Here is a 19198-nt window from a genome sequence, read left to right as displayed (position 1 = left end):
TGGAGCCAAGCATCCTAGGACCGGTTTCGGGGTTTCACCCCTCTTCAGTCAGGATAGCTTGATTCCAGTGGCATAGAGAGCACGGGACCCACGTCTGGGCATACCCTTCCCAATCGGGGTGACAAATGCAAAAACAATTGATTGACAGAATGCAGAACAATGTCATACATTCACCCCAGTACAGAGATCTGGGCCTAAATCCATCGTTTTTTTGCTCACCATGCCATTCCAGTTTGAACCCAGCCATATGCAAATCAGTCTTGACCCTGTGCCTCATGGGAACAGTCCAGCCCGAACTGCCAAGCCAGGTCCTCCATGGACTGGAACCATGCATCCTAGGACCGGTTTCGGGGTTTCACCCCTCTTCAGCCAGGATAGCTTGATTCCAGTGGCATGGAGAGCACGGGACCCACGTCTGGGCATACCCTTCCCAATCGGGGTGACAAATGCAAAAACAACAATTGATGGACAGAATGCCGAACAATGTCATACATTCACCCCAGTACAGAGATCTGGGGGTGAGTGCTTGCAATTTTCAACACTCCGTCCATCATTTCCTTTGGTTTTGCTTTGTTTGCCATAAGTTGGCAGGGTATGCTCAGACGTGAGTCCCTTGCTCACTTTGCCACTGGATTCAAGCAAGCCTGGCTGAAGACAGCTGAAATGCCAGAAACCGGTCCTAGGAAGCTTGTTTCCGGTCCAGGGAAGACATGGTTTGGCAGTTCGGGCTGGACTGTTCCCATGAGGCACAGGGTCAGACTGATTTGCATATGGCCACGTCTGAACTGGGGTGGCAGAGTGGGCTAAAGAACGGTGATGGATTAAACCCAGATCAGTTGACTGGGGGTGAGTGCTTGCAATGTTCAACACTCCGTCCATCATTTCCTTTGGTTTTGCTTTGTTCGCCATAAGTTGGCAGGGTATGCTCAGACGTGAGTCCCTTGCTCACTTTGCCACTGGATTCAAGCAAGCCTGGCTGAAGACGGCTGAAATGCCAGAAACCGGTCCTAGGAAGCTTGTTTCCGGTCCAGGGAAGACATGGCTTGGCAGTTCGGGCTGGACTGTTCCCATGAGGCACAGGGTCAGACTGATTTGCATATGGCCATGTCTGAACTGGGGTGGCAGAGTGGGCTAAAGAACGGTGATGGATTAAACCCAGATCAGTTGACTGGGGGTGAGTGCTTGCAATGTTCAATACTCCGTCCATCATTTCCTTTGGTTTTGCTTTGTTCGCCATAAGTTGGCAGGGTATGCTCAGATGTGAGTCCCTTGCTCACTTTGCCACTGGATTAAAGCAAGCCTGGCTGAAGACGGCTGAAATGCCAGAAACCGGTCCTAGGAAGCTTGTTTCCGGTCCAGGGAAGACATGGCTTGGCAGTTAGGGCTGGACTGTTCCCATGAGGCACAGGGTCAGACTGATTTGCATATGGCCATGTCTGAACTGGGGTTGCAGAGTGGGCTAAAGAACGGTGATGGATTAAACCCAGATCAGTTGACTGGGGGTGAGTGCTTGCAATGTTCAACACTCCGTCCATCATTTCCTTTGGTTTTGTTTTAAGATGTTGGCATCAAAAATATCAGATATGAATTTGGTAATTCGTAAGGCAACGCACATTTGAATTTCAAATGAGCATCAGTACAATGTGTCCATCTTTTATTGCATCTCAAATACACAGTATTGTGTCCAGATGTTGTACTAGGTCCATAAAAAAATGATAGCTACTGCTTTAAAAGTTCTTCCTGAAATTGACACTTGACTTGCCACAAAATTTTGAATTTTGATTTCCAATTTTCCTCCATCTGCTGTACAACGTCGTAGCATTAAAGTGACATATTGTCCAAATCTTTCTATAAATATTGTTGACAACATTTCTGATTTGCAGTGAGTACATTTCATATCTTGATTAGCTGTTTTTACTAATTTGTTAAAAGACACTGTTTTGCAATCTGGTGTTGTCAAATATATCAATCGTTCAGTGTCTATTTCAGTGGTAAAATAAAATGAACACTCTTCACATTTATGATCCCATCGGTAACGTAGTCCAAACAGATTTTCAATTTGTATTCCTTCACCTTCCAATACTGCAAGCATAAACATAAGAAATTCATGAGCCTCTTGTTGTACATTAAGGGGTCGATTCCGATCCGGGTCGGACAGCTGTTCGTAGCCTTACCTTGCGACCGACTCATACCTGGAGCCAGTCGTCCGATGCGCATAACTGACAAAATCCAACCGACACGTAGGCTGTGATTCAAGCTTCATTCTCCGTCCGAGCCGTACCTCCGAACGCCGAACCGAGCCGCCCGGAAGCAGTATCCGTAGCAGTTTCCGGCCAGACAAGTACAATGCGCACATCATACACGCCGGACAGCTCGCCACGTACGGCACGTCACAGCATCCGGAAAAGAAGCATATCAGCTATGATTCGTACCAGAACTCAATCCACGGCTACGAGACGGACCAGCTTGCAACAGGTACGAGACGGAGCAACAAGCAGCGTGTACAGGACGAACACATTATGAATCCCATCGCACAGGTCATACAGTACTGTACAACTATGACCAGATCAGGAACCGATGCAGACGGCGCAGACGGTAAGTCAGACACCCACCACACAAACAACACGTACCTGCAAAATGTCACACACACACAGGGGATCCATATCCTGGCCACTAGCAACAGGCCTTAAACATTCGGTCCGTGAATAACGTTCCGTATACGGGCGCACAGCGTTGTTTGCCTTGTAATTCTGAATCGCGTATTTCAAAAGATTAATCCATGTACTCAAACGTTGTAATGAATTGATTTATTTCCAATGATAAAACACATGTGAGACAATATGTTTTAAAACTGCTTCTCATGCCTCAGATATGCTCATCCAAGCCTTTTTCTGGGCACGTCAAAAAACATAAAACATCTTCAGAAGTGAATCTTATGGTACCCAATGTATTTCGAGCTACTGTAAAGCTCTTCTTCAGGGGTTTCACTATAAATAAAGAACATATGTCAATGAATTGCTAACTAGAAGATGTTTAACTCCTTCAGTGCCCATGACGAGATAGTCTCGTCATGGAGCGCGGTTGCGCTGTGCCCATGACAAGACTATCTCGTCATGAACCCCGCCCGCTAATGAAACGCCCGGCACAGGGCGTGGAAAGAGCGGGGCACAGAAGGGGTTAAACAAGCACTGAGCGTTCAAATTAAACAAACATTCAATATTTCAAATCCATGCCCTAAATTGCAACAAGCCCTTAAGCAGCGTTTTCCCTCTATAACCGTAACCCTGAGTGTTCAAGAATATCCTGTGGATCCCCTGAGTGACATCCTACATGTTACCACCTCTACTCTTCCAGCTCATGATACCAACCCTCTGAGTAATCAACCCGCTCAACTTGTGTTTTAAATACCAAAACCCAAAAGTGCGCGACTTCCTATACTCGTGCCTCCGTATTCCTTTGTGTGCATACACCAGCCTGCTCTCGCTTTAATTACGGCACCTGACCTTTCTGATCTTGCTTTGCTTTTAAACCATGTACCTTAACACCTCCTCTAACAATCAGCCAATCATGAAAAACAACCCTCTGTCAGTCAACCTGAAGACTACCCGCCCCATAATGCTGTATTCCCAACGTCGTTCCTGCTCGAGAATCACAACCAATGACGACTGATCCCTCCGTTCTCGACTGACCGATACCCCTGGATATTCACAAAGTTACCCCACCCCCCATCTAATGTTAAACAATTCACTGCTCACAATGTTTAAGCATATCAATACGGACTACGATCAAACAAAATATATACATGTGCATCAATTTCATAAAACATGAATGCTGCTTGTGCTTCTTCATAGTTAAATGTGTAGCTTGCTTATTACGACAAAGTTCCTTCTCATACTGAAGTGTACATCTCACATGTGTCCTTAGATCGTCATTCATCTGTATTTTTCCGATGCTCTCAGGGGTAACTTTGTGAATATCCAGGGGTATCGGTCAGTCGAGAACGGAGGGATCAGTCGTCATTGGTTGTGATTCTCGAGCAGGAACGAGGTTGGGAATACAGCATTATGGGGCGGGTAGTCTTCAGGTTGACTGACAGAGGGTTGGTGTTTCATGATTGGCTGATTTTTAGAGGAGGTGTTAAGGTACATGGTTTAAAAGCAAAGCAAGATCAGAAAGGTCAGGTGCCGTAATTAAAGCGAGAGCAGGCTGGTGTATGCACACAAAGGAATACGAAGGTACGAGTATAGGAAGTCGCGCACTTTTGGGTTTTGGTATTTAAAACACAAGTTGAGCGGGTTGATTACTCAGAGGGTTGGTATCATGAGCTGGAAGAGTAGAGGTGGTAACATGTAGGATGTCACTCAGGGGATCCACAGGATATTCTTGAACACTCAGGGTTACGGTTATAGAGGGAAAACGCTGCTTAAGGGCTAGTTGCAATTTAGGGCATGGATTTGAAATATTGAATGTTTGTTTAATTTGAACGCTCAGTGCTTGTTTAAACATCTTCTAGTTAGCAATTCATTGACATATGTTCTTTATTTATAGTGAAACCCCTGAAGAAGAGCTTTACAGTAGTTCGAAATGCATTGGGTACCATAAGATTCACTTCTGAAGATGTTTTATGTTTTTCGACATGCCCAGAAAAAGGCTTGGATGAGCATATCTGAGGCATGAGAAGCAGTTTTAAAACATATTGTCTCACATGTGTTTTATCATTGGAAATAAATCAATTCATTACAACGTTTGAGAACATGGATTGATCTTTTGAAATACGCGATTCAGAATTACAAGGCAAACAACGCTGTGCGCCCGTATACGGAACGTTATTCACAGACCGAATGTTTAAGTCGTAATGCAGACCGTGCAAGGGCGGATCACGGAATCGGGTTGCACGCTCAATAGAATAAGGAGATTCAACTACAAAAAACTTTTCAAAGAAAAGGTGTGCACAGTATACTTTGATGTAAACTTTGTTTGGACTCTGCCCACATTACGTGTTGCACCCTGAGAGCATCGGAAAAATACAGATGAATGACGATCTAAGTACACATGTGAGATGTACACTTCAGTATGAGAAAGAACTTTGTCGTAATAAGCAAGCTATATATTTAACTATGAATAAGCACAAGCAGCATTCATGTTTTATGAAATTGATGCACATGTATATATTTTGTTTGATCGTAGTCCGTATTGATATGCTTAAACATTGTGAGCAGTGAATTGTTTAACATTAGATGGGGGGGTGGGGTAACTTTGTGAATATCCAGGGGTATCGGTCAGTCGAGAACGGAGGGATCAGTCGTCATTGGTTATGATTCTCGAGCAGGAACGAGGTTGGGAATACAGCATTATGGGGCGGGTAGTCTTCAGGTTGACTGACAGAGGGTTGGTGTTTCATATTTGGCTGATTGTTAGAGGAGGTGTTAAGGTACATGGTTTAAAAGCCAAGCAAGATCAGAAAGGTCAGGTGCCGTAATTAAAGCGAGAGCAGGCTGGTGTATGCACACAAAGGAATACAAAGGTACGAGTATAGGAAGTCGCGCACTTTTGGGTTTTGGTATTTAAAACACAAGTTGAGCGGGTTGATTACTCAGAAGGTTGGTATCATGAGCTGGAAGAGTAGAGGTGGTAACATGTAGGATGTCACTCAGGGGATCCACAGGATATTCTTGAACACTCAGGGTTACGGTTATAGAAGGAAAACGCTGCTTAAGGGCTAGTTGCAATTTAGGGCATGGATTTGAAATATTGAATGTTTGTTTAATTTGAACGCTCAGTGCTTGTTTAAACATCTTCTAGTCAGCAATTCATTGACATATGTTCTTTATTTATAGTGAAACCCCTGAAGAAGAGCTTTACAGTAGCTCGAAATGCATTGGGTACCATAAGATTCCCTTCTGAAGATGTTTTATGTTTTTCGACGTGCCCAGAAAAAGGCTTGGGTGAGCATATCTGAGGCATGAGAAGCAGTTTTAAAATATATTGTCTCACATGTGTTTTATCATTGGAAATAAATCAATTCATTACAACGTTTGAGTACATGGATTAATCTTTTGAAATACGCGATTCAGAATTACAAGGCAAACAACGCTGTGCGCCCGTATACGGAACGTTATTCACGGACCGAATGTTTAAGTCATAATACAGACCATGTAAGGGCGGATCACGGATTGGGGTTGCACGCTCAATAGAATAAGGAGATTCAACTACAAAAAACTTTTCAAAGAAAAGGTGAGCACAGTATACTTTGATGTAAACACTAGCAACAGGCCACCATAGGGGTTGCATGGCCAGCACCATTACCACCCCCACTCATAGGCCCTATGTTGCCCATCACTACTGCCACCCCTACCCATAGGGGACCTGTTGCCCATCACTCCTGCCACCCCCACCCAAAGGGCTTATGTTGCCCATCACTACTGCCACCCTCACCCATAGGGCTTATGTTGCCCATCATTACTGCCACCCCCACTCATAGGATGGGTGATGCGCCATACATCCATCATACACCAACATTAGGTATGTCAGCAAAATACATCCCCCCTAACATCATGACAACAGTATGTAGTCTGTGACAAATGCCCACAACAGTGATTATGACTTCGAACATACAATGTAACTACCATCACATGTGTGACCAAAAACTGAGTGTGGCCTACACAAGGCAAGTATCACTAGCACTGTGTCAATGTAAAAATAACACCCCCTCACTGTGTTGAACACAAGTTAAGTGTGTGGTTCCAAACAGCAGCAAATGTTGAGCATTGTGGTGATGTGGTCGAAAACCCCCCTCATCACAGTGACCAAAAGGTAAGTGTCATCATGGTCAAAGCTGCAAATGCCAAACAGCATGTATGATTTCTGGTCCCAACACATGAAACACTTTTGGGGCAAAGTAGTGGTTGTGTCCCATACCCACAGAGATGTGGTGAGGCTAACAGTGCTGTGAAAACCTAACATACTCTCAGCCATGTGCAGACAAGCACCACCCATGGGGGCTGACAATGCATACAGTGTACAATGACACAAAAGCAGAAGTGACCATCACAAAGCATACACACATTTCGAAAAAATAGACACACAAATCAAAACAACCTGTGTAGACTGTAGGTGTCAGGTCACAAACTCCCATTCCATGCCAGCAATGGGACCTAACAACCAGGATAAATGTGCAAAATGATGTGATATGACTCACAGGGACAGCAAGGTAAATCACAAAAACAACATCCAGACAATGGCCCACAACAGCAATACCAATGCACTGGTGCAGATACACAAACACAAACAGGAAACCTCACAACGCACATCTGACACAACATGTGTGTGTGTGTTTCTCAGTATCCCCAGGCAACTACACAACACATGAGGGGGGCTGAACCACAGTGAGACAGATGTGGACACAGTACCATACAAAAGTAAACCATCAATGGTCCCCCCTTAGTGGGCAATCAGGCACTGTGAGATGAGAGGGAGAACAACAGACACCTGTGACACAAGCTGGAATGAACAGCAACTAACACAGCAAGAGACTGACACACAACAGCACTACCCCCAGGGACCAGACATTGGGGTGACACAAGCATGCATGACACGTCCACTGTGCTGAAAAAGGTAGATGTCATACAAACTGTGAAACCCAGACATGTGTCCTGTGCCACAAACGTACATCACACCTACACAAACTCAAATCACTCAGCATGGCCCGTCATCCATGGACAAACGGGAGCTAGGGGCCCATCCATTCAAACATTTACATCAGTCCACCCTCAACACCACACAGCCTGAACTGCACCAATGTGCATCTGTGAAGCCCACATGGACAGGTGACATTGCACATGCACCCATGACAAACACAGTAATGTTGGGAGGAACTAAGGTGCACAGACTCATCACACAAGGACAGTTCACAACCCTGGTGAATGACAGACATACTGCACAGTATGCAGTACATGGCCATGATGTCAAAGCTCACGTAACCTTCCAAATGCCTGCCACAGTCCCAGGACAATGCAGAAGCCAAGGATAACCACAAGGCACACATGCTGACCCCTGCAAACATTGCAACCCTGAACCGGACAAGTGGGATCAGTCACACACACATACACATGTCTAAATCACTGAAAGGTACCACCTAGGGACAACTACATGATATTGCGAACAAACAAGTGCCTTGGGGACCCCTGACTATGTCCCATCAACGTCTGACCACATCATCACCACTCAACAGACAAATCCCAATGATGAAACACCAATTAACAGTAGTGTGTCATGCACCCACACATCTGGTAGCCCATGGCAAAGTTGTGGGATGAACACAGTACCACTCACCAAGCATCAACAACAGGAACATATCAAGGGAACACTGCCTGTGTATGAAAAGGGATGTGGACACACACACACACATGCCCACACAACACACAACATGGGCCCAGGCAATGTCACGGAACAACACACTCACTTGCGGGGACTCACCTCCTGTGGAAGCTCAGCTGTGCCAAACATAGTCCCAGCAGGTCTCAGTCATGTCAGCAGAACACTTGGTTAGTCAGCCATCAGTTACCACACAATGAAGGCTCTGGTCACAACAGACTGGATATGGGAGTCTCCCTTAAGTTATCTGCACATACTCAATACATATGTCCAGCAAGTTGCACAGAGGACCCAGTTGCTCCTACACCAATGATGCCCACACTTACATGTCCAGTGGAGATGCGCCCAGTCAGGGAAATAGACAAATTGGACAATGGGAAGCACATCATATGTGCATGTGTGCAAGCCACAGATGTGACCATGCAAATGAAATGTTTACAGAGATGTCCACAAATTGTTAATCATGACACACCGATTTAGCTGCAAAGGATGATATGGATAACGACCAGAATAGGATACATATCTCATGGACCACATGGAGTACCTCACATCAACACCTCAGTATTCAACATTTGAAATCCAGCATTACAACTGCAAGGTCATGCTACACATCATCAACATAATGTACAACTAAATCAAATTCACAAGGATAAAGAAAAAAGCTTTATTCAGCAATTTTAAATTGCAAAGTCCTTTCAAAACAAAGGCCAATGGCCAGTCCATATCCAAATGAAAAAAAGTTAACTTGAGTGACAACTGTCACACGTTGCTTGCCTGCACTGGTAAGAACAGAGGACATCCCCTTGGAGGGGTATACATGGGGGCAGGCCAGGCATCGCAGAGACAGGATCAGGGCGCAGCAGAAGCAGGCAGTGAAGGGGTGGTGGATGCAGGAGAGTCACTGGCAACTGCAGTGGAGCTGACTGAAGTAATGGGTGCAGTCACAACTGTGGGGCACAAGTCAGATGGGGTGTGTGCCGGCACAGCTGCAGTGGGCAGGTCAGATGGAGTGGACTGGGTCCCCACTGCAGTGCCCAAGTCAGACGGGGTGGTTGTGGACTCCACTGCAGTGCCTAACTCAATGGGAGCAGAATGGGGTTCAGGTGAGGTCCGCAGTACAGAGGGGGGCCTCATACTGACTGTGCCTGGGGGAGGGTGTCCTGGTATGTGGGGCACTCCCCTCTGTGTGTGGGGACTTCCTCTTCCCCTTGTAAGATGGATCTGCTGTGTCGGTGGGGAAGAGGCCAAGGTTACAGAGGAAGACCTTCTGTGGAGATGGGGTTGTAGGTGAGGCAAGGGAAGGGTGCTGGGAGGGAGAGGTATCGGAGGACTGCGGAGTGTTTGTGGATGACTGTGTGTGTGTCTGCAAACCATCCCCTGTGAGTATGGTATCAGTCCCCTGCGCATGTCTAGCTTAGTTTGGGTGTTTGTGTGCTGCCCGTGTCTGTGGGTTTCTGAGAATGTGCAGGTGTGTGTGTGCTTGGGACAGGTAGGGTGCTAGGAATCGTGTGTGGTGCAGGGTTGCGGGACTATTGGAGGAGGGATACTGCTGCCATCAGGGAGGAGGCCATGGACTGATTGGTCCTCTGTAGGGCAGACATGCCCGATGAAATGCTCTCCATGAACGACACCAGTTGTGTCAACAGACTGGTGTGTGCATGGAGGACACTCAACATTGATGTCTGCCCTACATGGATCTGTCGAAGCAAGTCCACAGACTCCTCACTCAGGGCAGCAGGGGACACAGGGGCAGGGGGTGCGGTGCCTGGCACAAAGGAGACATGCTACCAAACACAGGAGCCTCCACGGACCTCTGGGATGAGACCCGATGGGAGGGTGGTGATGGTGGTGGTGGGGGTGGTGGCGGGGACAGCCTCACTAGCTGGGGTTTGGTGGCTGCTGACACCTGCCTCCACAAGGGAGTCATCCTCCGAGCTGCAGTGGCCCTCAGTTGGGGCGAATGTTGCTGAGGACTCCTCGGTGTGGCTCCACTCGCCCTCCATGCCACTGGGGCCCTCCGACTCCTCGCCTTCTGTCCCAGTCAGGCTCTGTGGCTCCTCCTGGTCCGTGGAGCTGTCCCCTCCTGTGGCCGTGGATGTATCTGGATAGAATTAGGAAAAAAGGGAACAACATCAGTCACCTGCACTGACTGCACACACCACAGTGAGTACATCACATCACAGGGCAAGCCCTGGCATCATCAGGTGAACACTGCTCCAAGTGCTCACACTGTTTAGAATAAGTCAATTGTCAGTCTCACTATCAACCAAGGCATTCATATCGCTCCTGGACTTGCACCCATATATCTGTTGCATGTTGGATGCTAATACCCCAATGTGCCAACATGCACCACCTACACATTTGTTAGACATGTAAGTGAACATGTAGGAGTATGTCACTATACACACATCACATCTCTTGCCACTGACTCAGTACAGCTGTCAGGATAAAGGGATGGGCAGAGTCTCATTTCACATGCTTGTGATGCATGCCAGTAACACACACTATGATGTTCTCCTGTCCTGATGGTTAATGCCACAATGGGGTGCATGGAGCACATTTGAACACAATGCAGGATCACTCGTAGAAAGTTAAATGCCATGGCACTGGCATGCCTGGAAAGTCAGTCAACACTGTCTCCTGTCACAGGGGCAGGGCATCCAGACAACAACAGTATGCACTGTGTCACAATCATAGCTCATGGGTAAAGCAAACTCTGCAGCTGACAAGTGCACTTGCCCATCCCCTGCAAACAACATATCCCAGACCCAGAAGACCCCACATCATACAGAATTAGCACATCACAGTCTGCAGTGCATGTAACACAGCTGCCTGAAGTGCACAGTTGCATACATCATTGTGCACTGTCAAGTGATCACACACCTATATGTCACACAGGTCTTGTGTATCATAGTCACATCTCAGATGTCCTGCTGACCCTCAAACTCATGAACACCATAGTTGTACGGAAAAGGAAGCCACACCACAATGGCACAGAGGCAGACACCTGAAGGCACATGTCACTAAGCACAACCTGTAAGTTGATACACAGGAGTGGGATTACAGAGTGTTTCTAAATGCCCTTGAGTAGGCATGACTGCTAGGGGTGGGCGGAATTTGCGAAATCCACTTTTGCAAATTATCGCGAAATTGTTAAAAATTATCGCAAACACGCGGAAATATCGCGAAGATGCGGAAGTTTTTTCCCGCATGTTCGCGAGATTTTCTGCATGGTTGCGGCTCGCCAACTTACCCATGTGGTTGCTCGCGGGCACGGCCATCTTGTTTTCAGTTGTCTCGCGGTGCATGATCGCGAGAAGAAAGACGTGATCGCGCGACGCATGACGTCACTGCGGGCGCGAACTGTCGCGAGACAGCGCAAATGGCTAAAAACAATACAACATCTCATGGAGAACGCGACCGGATCAAGAAAACTTGTCGGCGAACGCAGGGATTCAGGTAAGGCGATCGCGTGCACGCGAGAATGTATTATTGTACAGCGCGAGCATGAACCAAATTATCGCTAAGCTGCGGAATGTGGAAATTTTGACATTTTCGCGCTTTTCGCGGAACGCGAAAATGTGAAATTATCGCAATTTCCGCGAACGGAACGAACTTTTTGCCCAGGCCTAATGACTGCCCAGGTCTACGTGAAACAGTGTTTAGCCCTGGACAGTAGTCAGGTGGCTAAGCAAGTGTGACACACTTGATATATATATATACTCCTGAGGCGCACAAATTGGAGTGCCCTGCTGCATGTGTTTGTTTGAAATACCCCAGCCAAATGTGGCGAGTCAGACCAGCAATTGTAACACATATCATGGGCACATACAGATCACATGTCAGATCTCTGGCATTGTGTAAACAATTTACCCACCCATGAACCACACAACAGAGTCACGGTAACAGATGCTGTCCGGATGCTGAAGCATAGCTGACTGCAGGGACACAGTGCCCTAGTGACACAAGCAACAGACTGTAGGGTCCCCACCTGTGGATCAGATGAGGAGGGTGCATCACACAATTGAGGGACATGAGTATTGGACTACAAGACCTATATAATGTGGAAGTGTGAACAGGCCAAAAGACTGCAATTAGCATGTCAGACATAGTACACAGATTATGCAAGAACATACCCCCTCCTTGCTGCTGTTTGGCCTTCATCTGCCCATCCAGGTCCGGGAAGACCACCACCAGGATCCTGTGCATGTGGGGGGTCAGGGTCCGGTGTCCGCCCCTCCTGCGAGGAGGCGACAGATTCAGCTGGACTCTTGCGATCCTCCGGGTCCAGCCCCAAAGGTCCTGCCACCTCTAATGGCAGTTGCGGATCTGGCGCTTGTAGACCCCCACCGATCGAACTGCCCGGGCGATGGTCAGCCATATCTCCTGCTTCTGGTGGGCATCAACTTGTGAGGATGACAAAGTTAAAAGTCCATTAACACACATGCCCCATATCTGTGCTGCACACAGTTGGATATACATGTCATCATCACAAAGGAAAATGAGTTACACAGGTAGTGCACCCATGGAAAAGGGCAAATGCTCTGCATGTCTGACATGTTAACAATGCCTGGAAAGTTGAAGCTTGCACAAATGCACTTTAGCTGCAGAACACCTGTTCATTACCTGTACCTACACACTTTGGGGGATGAAAGCACTCAGTGAGTATGCTTGTCACTGGTGTACACACTGCTAGTACTGCTAGTCAAACTACATGCACAATTAGGAAGGCAGGGGACTGCACACTCACCTGCTCCCCTAGTTTCCCATACAGCTTGCTGTACTGTGGAAGGGGCCCATCCAGCACGGCCTGGTTCTCCTCCTCAGTGAAGGGTGGGACCCTCTCCAGAGTACGTGCCACAGCAGTAGCCAGAGGATGCAGAGACAGCGGCAGTGATAGCAGGGATGTGGTCCAGTAGCATGTAGTGCAGGCAAGTGAGCTCCCAGGGGGCCAGCCAGCCTTATATCTGTGCTGCAGAGGCAGACTCTGTGCCATGTGTCCCACGTGATAGGTCCAACACGGTTGCATTCTATGAATCTGGCCAATCCATGGAAATGTACGACTCGTACACGTCTCCAGCATCGTTCAAATCATCACCTTCATAAAACCCTAGTATTTGCAACATTGTTGTAGGCATACAACTGAATTTCCCGCGCACGACTCGTACAAGTTTTGAATCTGCATCCGTCTCCATGACAGTCCAGAGCCAATGGGTGCGCCTGGCTCGGTCAACTGACGGTACAATGCGTATTTTGAAAATACACATGCACCCGTCTCCATACGATTCAATGGCCAAGGCGTACGCCGGTCTCGGACCATGCCTGCCCGACGTGTACGCATGATAGTCACCCACGTCGGACCTCATTGAAGTCAATGGCTAAGCATACGCATGGCTCGGCCCTGAACTGTGCAATGCATACACATAGTCACCCGCGTCGGACCTCATTGCAGTAAATGGCTAAGAGTACGCACAGCTCGGTCCTGAACTGTGCAATGCATACGCATAGTCACCCGCGTCGGACCTCATTGATGTCAATGGCTACGCGTACGCATGGCTCGGTCCTGAACTGTGCAATGCGTACGTATAGTCACCAGCGGCAGGCCTCATTGATGTGACTATTTGACGGCTTCAACACACAATTACTTGCCAGGGACTCAGGTGCACACCTACCACACTACAGCATTGGCCACACAGTGTCCCATGGCATGTAAGGCTGCATTCCCTGTGTGTTTGGGGGGGCAACATTTGGTTTGTTGTGTGGCACTTTTGTGCAGACACTCCCAGGCTGTGCACATGTTCATGGGGACAGAATCCTTTGTGTGTTGTTCACATTACCAATGTGATGTGCAACTGTACAGTTATGGGCATGAGTCATGGACACAGTTTCATGTTGGATATGTTTAGGACATGTCACATACATCCTGAGTTCTGGGGGTGATGGCATGTACGTCACAGTGAGACCTGTAGCCACAATTGTGATGTAAACCCACAGTCTGTGTGCATGTTGTGTCTCAGATGGGGTACAAAAGGGGGTGGTGATGGACGGAGCATCAGAACCAATCAAACACTCACACCCAGTCAACAGATCTGGGTTTGATCCATCACCGTTCTTTAGCCCACTCTGCCACCCCAGTTCAGACATGGCCATATGCAAATCAGCCTGACCCTGTGCCTCATGGGAACAGTCCAGCCCGAACTGCCAAGCCATGCCTTCCCTGGACCGGAAACAAGCTTCCTAGGACCGGTTTCTGGCATTTCAGCCATCTTCAGCCAGGCTTGCTTGAATCCAGTGGCAAAGTGAGCAAGGGACTCACGTCTGAGCATACCCTGCCACCTGATGGCGAACAAAGCGGTACAAAATGGGGTGGTGATGGACGGAGCATCAGAACCAATCAAACACTCACACCCAGTCAACAGATCTGGGTTTGATCCACCACCGTTCTTTAGCCCACTCTGCCACCCCAGTTCAGACATGGCCATATGCAAATCAGCCTGACCCTGTGCCTCATGGGAACAGTCCAGCCCGAACTGCCAAGCCATGCCTTCCCTGGACCGGAAACAAGCTTCCTAGGACCGGTTTCTGGCATTTCAGCCGTCTTCAGCCAGGCTTGCTTGAATCCAGTGGCAAAGTGAGCAAGGGACTCACGTCTGAGCATACCCTGCCAACTGATGGTGAACAAAGCGGTACAAAAGGGGGTGGTGATGGACGGAGCATCAGAACCAATCAAACACTCACACCCAGTCAACAGATCTGGGTTTGATCCATCACCGTTCTTTAGCCCACTCTGCCACCCCAGTTCAGACATGGCCATATGCAAATCAGCCTGACCCTGTGCCTCATGGGAACAGTCCAGCCCGAACTGCCAAGCCATGCCTTCCCTGGACCGGAAACAAGCTTCCTAGGACCGGTTTCTGGCATTTCAGCCGTCTTCAGCCAGGCTTGCTTGAATCCAGTGGCAAAGTGAGCAAGGGACTCACGTCTGAGCATACCCTGCCAACTGATGGCGAACAAAGCGGTACAAAAGGGGGTGGTGATGGACGGAGCATCAGAACCAATCAAACACTCACACCCAGTCAACAGATCTGGGTTTGATCCATCACCGTTCTTTAGCCCACTCTGCCACCCCAGTTCAGACATGGCCATATGCAAATCAGCCTGACCCTGTGCCTCATGGGAACAGTCCAGCCCGAACTGCCAAGCCATGCCTTCCCTGTCTCAGATGGGGCTGATCAAATGTGCCCAATGGGAGACAGTCTCCACATCCATGTCGTTTGTGCATCAACTTTGATGTTGTGTGTGTGTCTACGAGACATACATGTAGGGCCTGCAGAGACAACAGTGGCCACTACCTGTGGGACTCACGGTTGCCTTGTGGCGTGTACATGATACGCCATGTCATGCCAGTGTCCATGTGGCAATACAGAACCCTGGGTATCTGCATGGCAAAGTTCTGTGATGCCTGGGAGACATCAGGCCTCACTAGTCACTGTGGTGTGTGGTTGTAACGTCACAGCAGTACATAGGTAGGGTGACACAGCCCAATGATTGGCCATTGCACTACATGGGACTTAAGTGGACATGTGGACTTGAGATGTGAGGTGATGGCCATGTAGGTGACATATGTTTCCATGCCCATCAGCACACACCTCAGTAGATTGTGTATTGTCATGATGTATCATGTGATATTTTGCTTGGTCATAGTCACATGGGTGGATGAACTGACAATCTTCCTTTGTGCATCTCTGTTCTGCAGGGCACCAGCTGTCCATAGACTGTTCCGAGACCTTGAAACCATGCAGGAACGTGACTGCATCTGACCGTACCGCTTCACCAGGCCACTGATTGAGGAGTTGGAGGAGCAGTTGGCGCCACATCTGCTACCTGGCTGGACATATCCTACAGCACTGACCCCAGAGGTGAAGGTGATGGCAGCCCTGCAGTTCTTTGCTACTGGTACCTTCCAGTACACTGTGGCTACTGCTGGTGGTATGTCGCAAACTATGTTTAATCGTGTGCTACGCGATGTCTTGAAGGTGATGTTGCATTTCCTTGACCTGTACATCAAGTTTCCTAGCCCAGGTCAACTCACTGAAATAAAGGATGCCTTTTATACACTGGGGAGGATGCCGAACGTCATCGGATCTATTGATGATACACATGTGGCCCTGATACCACCACAGGCACATGAGCAGGCATACCGGAACAGGAAACATTTCCACTCCATCAATGCTCTGGTGGTATGGCTTGCAGACGTGTATCACACATGTGTGTGCACATTTCCCCGGTCCTGCGCACAATGCCTACATCATGATGAGTAGTCACATTGCAATGCTGATGTCACAGATGCCAGACCAGCGTGCCAGGCTTGTCGGTGTGTACTGACTGTTTACCATTGTGTGTGTTTGGCAATGTTGTATTCCACCCTCCTTCAAAACTCTGCTAATTGTTCAATTGTTTATGTGTAGGTGACTCCGGATACTCCAACATGCCATGGTTGCTGACACCCCTCAGGAACCCTGTGACACCAGCCGAGATGCGTTACAATGAGGCACATGGTCGGAGAAGGAGGGTGATTGAGCGGACCTTTGGTCTCCTGAAAAGCCGCTTCCGCTGCCTGGACAAGACCAGAGGGGTCCTCCCATATGAACCTGCAAAGGTGTGCAAAATTATCCTTGTATGCTGCATGCTACACAACATGGCAGTGTGGAAGAAGTTGCCTCTCATCCAGGATGACAATGACCTACCTCCGCCACCTGTGGAGGATCCAGGCCTGGGACACGATGACAGTGATGATGATGATGAGGGGGACGTCCGCACACAGCTCATCAACAACTTCTTCACCTGAGTGTGAGTTTACTGGGTTGTTATGGCAATGTGTGGAGTTAGCCTGAAATGTGTTGTGGCTACTCTGTTGCTAATTGAGTGTGTCTGTGTGCCACTTGACTGGATGTGTGCAGTGATGTGTCCATTCAGGTGGTCTGTACTCCACAATAGTGTAGAACTGCTAACTTGTTTCTGTGTAGGTTTATTGTGACATGTTTTGTGCATGTGTATTGCATTTCTCTCCTGTTCTGCTGTGCTTTTGACTGTGTCGTGTGTCTGTCCTTCCCAGGGTACTTTGCCTGTTGTTTGGTCAACACTGACCCCCAACACCCAGAATCCAACACCAGTGTGGGAGTTGTCAATTCCCATCAAGTGATGTGCCACACACCCCTGGACTTCAATTCTCCGACACTTTGTGACTGTGTGTCCACTGTAACATACAATTACCTTGCAACTATTGTGGAATAAACATGTTGCTGATGTGTAATGAACCTGTGCTATGCTTTGTTAGGTGCGTTGTCTGTCTTCCCACATCTGACTGACATTTGCTTACCTCATCTGTGGACTTGTTACCACTGACTGTGGATAGGGGTTGTGTCTGTGCATACCAATGTATTTCAGGTCAACATCATTGTGTGGAATGAGTTACATGGACATGGTGAGTATGTGTTGTGGTGCCATAGTGGTGTGTCTCCATCACATGTTCACATCACCATGACTCACATAACGGTGGTCACATTGTTGTAGTATTTGGCATGCACTGTGTTGTTTAGCAGCTCAACATCTCCATGACACATGACAAGTTGGAATCACAACAGGGGCAAGTATGGTGTACTGGTGAGTTTATTTACAAACATGTGTGAGGATAGTGCATAGGATGGTGGGCACTGTACATTGGGTTTTGAAACCATAGTTCACAGTAGAGTTGGAAGAGTTGGTAGCTGAAATGTCCAGAGTAAAGTCCACAGTCATCTGCTACATTGGACCAAAATGAACCCTCCATGTCATGTAGGCGAGTTGTGTCAGATACGACAAGGTGAACGGGTTGCGCACAAAGAACATTGTCCAGAACAGGTTTAGATGCCCTGGGGGATGTGCAGGGACATCTGCGTCTCACTTGTCCTTCTTCAGATGACCCCTCTTCTTCTTGGGGGGGGATCCTCAGGTGCAGGCGTCTGCGGTGCAGGGGACTCTCCGCCAGAGTCATCCTCCCTCCCTGTGGCACTGGCAGATGGTGTGGCAACAGATGTAGTGGCCACAAAGGGAGGTGTGGACATGTTTGTGCTGATCTGGCGGAGGCATAGGAGTATGTCCCGATGCACCGCAGTAAGTGCATCCCACTTTGCCTCCATGCGGGCATGGTGGGCAGCCTGCTCCTGTTGAATATCCTTGAGGATCCCCACTACCTGGCCAAATCCTCCGGTGCTATCCTGGTATGCATCTATGGTGTGTGCCAGTTGGGGGTCATCATGCAGTCCAGACCCCTCTGCAAGGCGCGCCCTCTGCCTCCCTCCCCTCCCAGCATCCCTATCCACACGGATGTTCTGTGGCCTTGGTCTGTCCGTGTTGGCGGGGGTGCCCTGTCTGTTTCCAGATGCTGGAGGCATGGGTACAGGGGGTGCAGATGTTGGTGCTGCTGGTGCTGCATGATGACTCACACCGGAGGTGCCAGGTTGTTCGTCGTCATCCGAAGAGTACAGAGACGGATCCACACCAGAGAGCTGAGGGTCCACCAGAGTCTGGGACAGGGACTCCTCTTCATTTGGTGCTTTGTCCTCAGCACCACCTGTGTTTGGAAGAGACACACAATGTAAGTTAGGTTTCTACAGGCATCAATGGTTCACATACATGACATTTTCTACTGTACGTCTGGATGCCTGCCTGTACACTGCTTTGTCCAGGGTTGTCATGGACAGAGATTGATATTGTTGTTGCACATTGCCCAGCCAAAATGAAACATTTCAATGTGCATGTCGAAGTGTGTGCATGCCTAGCTAAT

This window comes from Triturus cristatus, chromosome 6, assembly GCF_964204655.1.
Source record: "Triturus cristatus chromosome 6, aTriCri1.1, whole genome shotgun sequence".
In the NCBI taxonomy this organism is placed as follows: Eukaryota; Metazoa; Chordata; class Amphibia; order Caudata; family Salamandridae; genus Triturus; species Triturus cristatus.
This window is presented reverse-complemented; position numbering follows the sequence as displayed.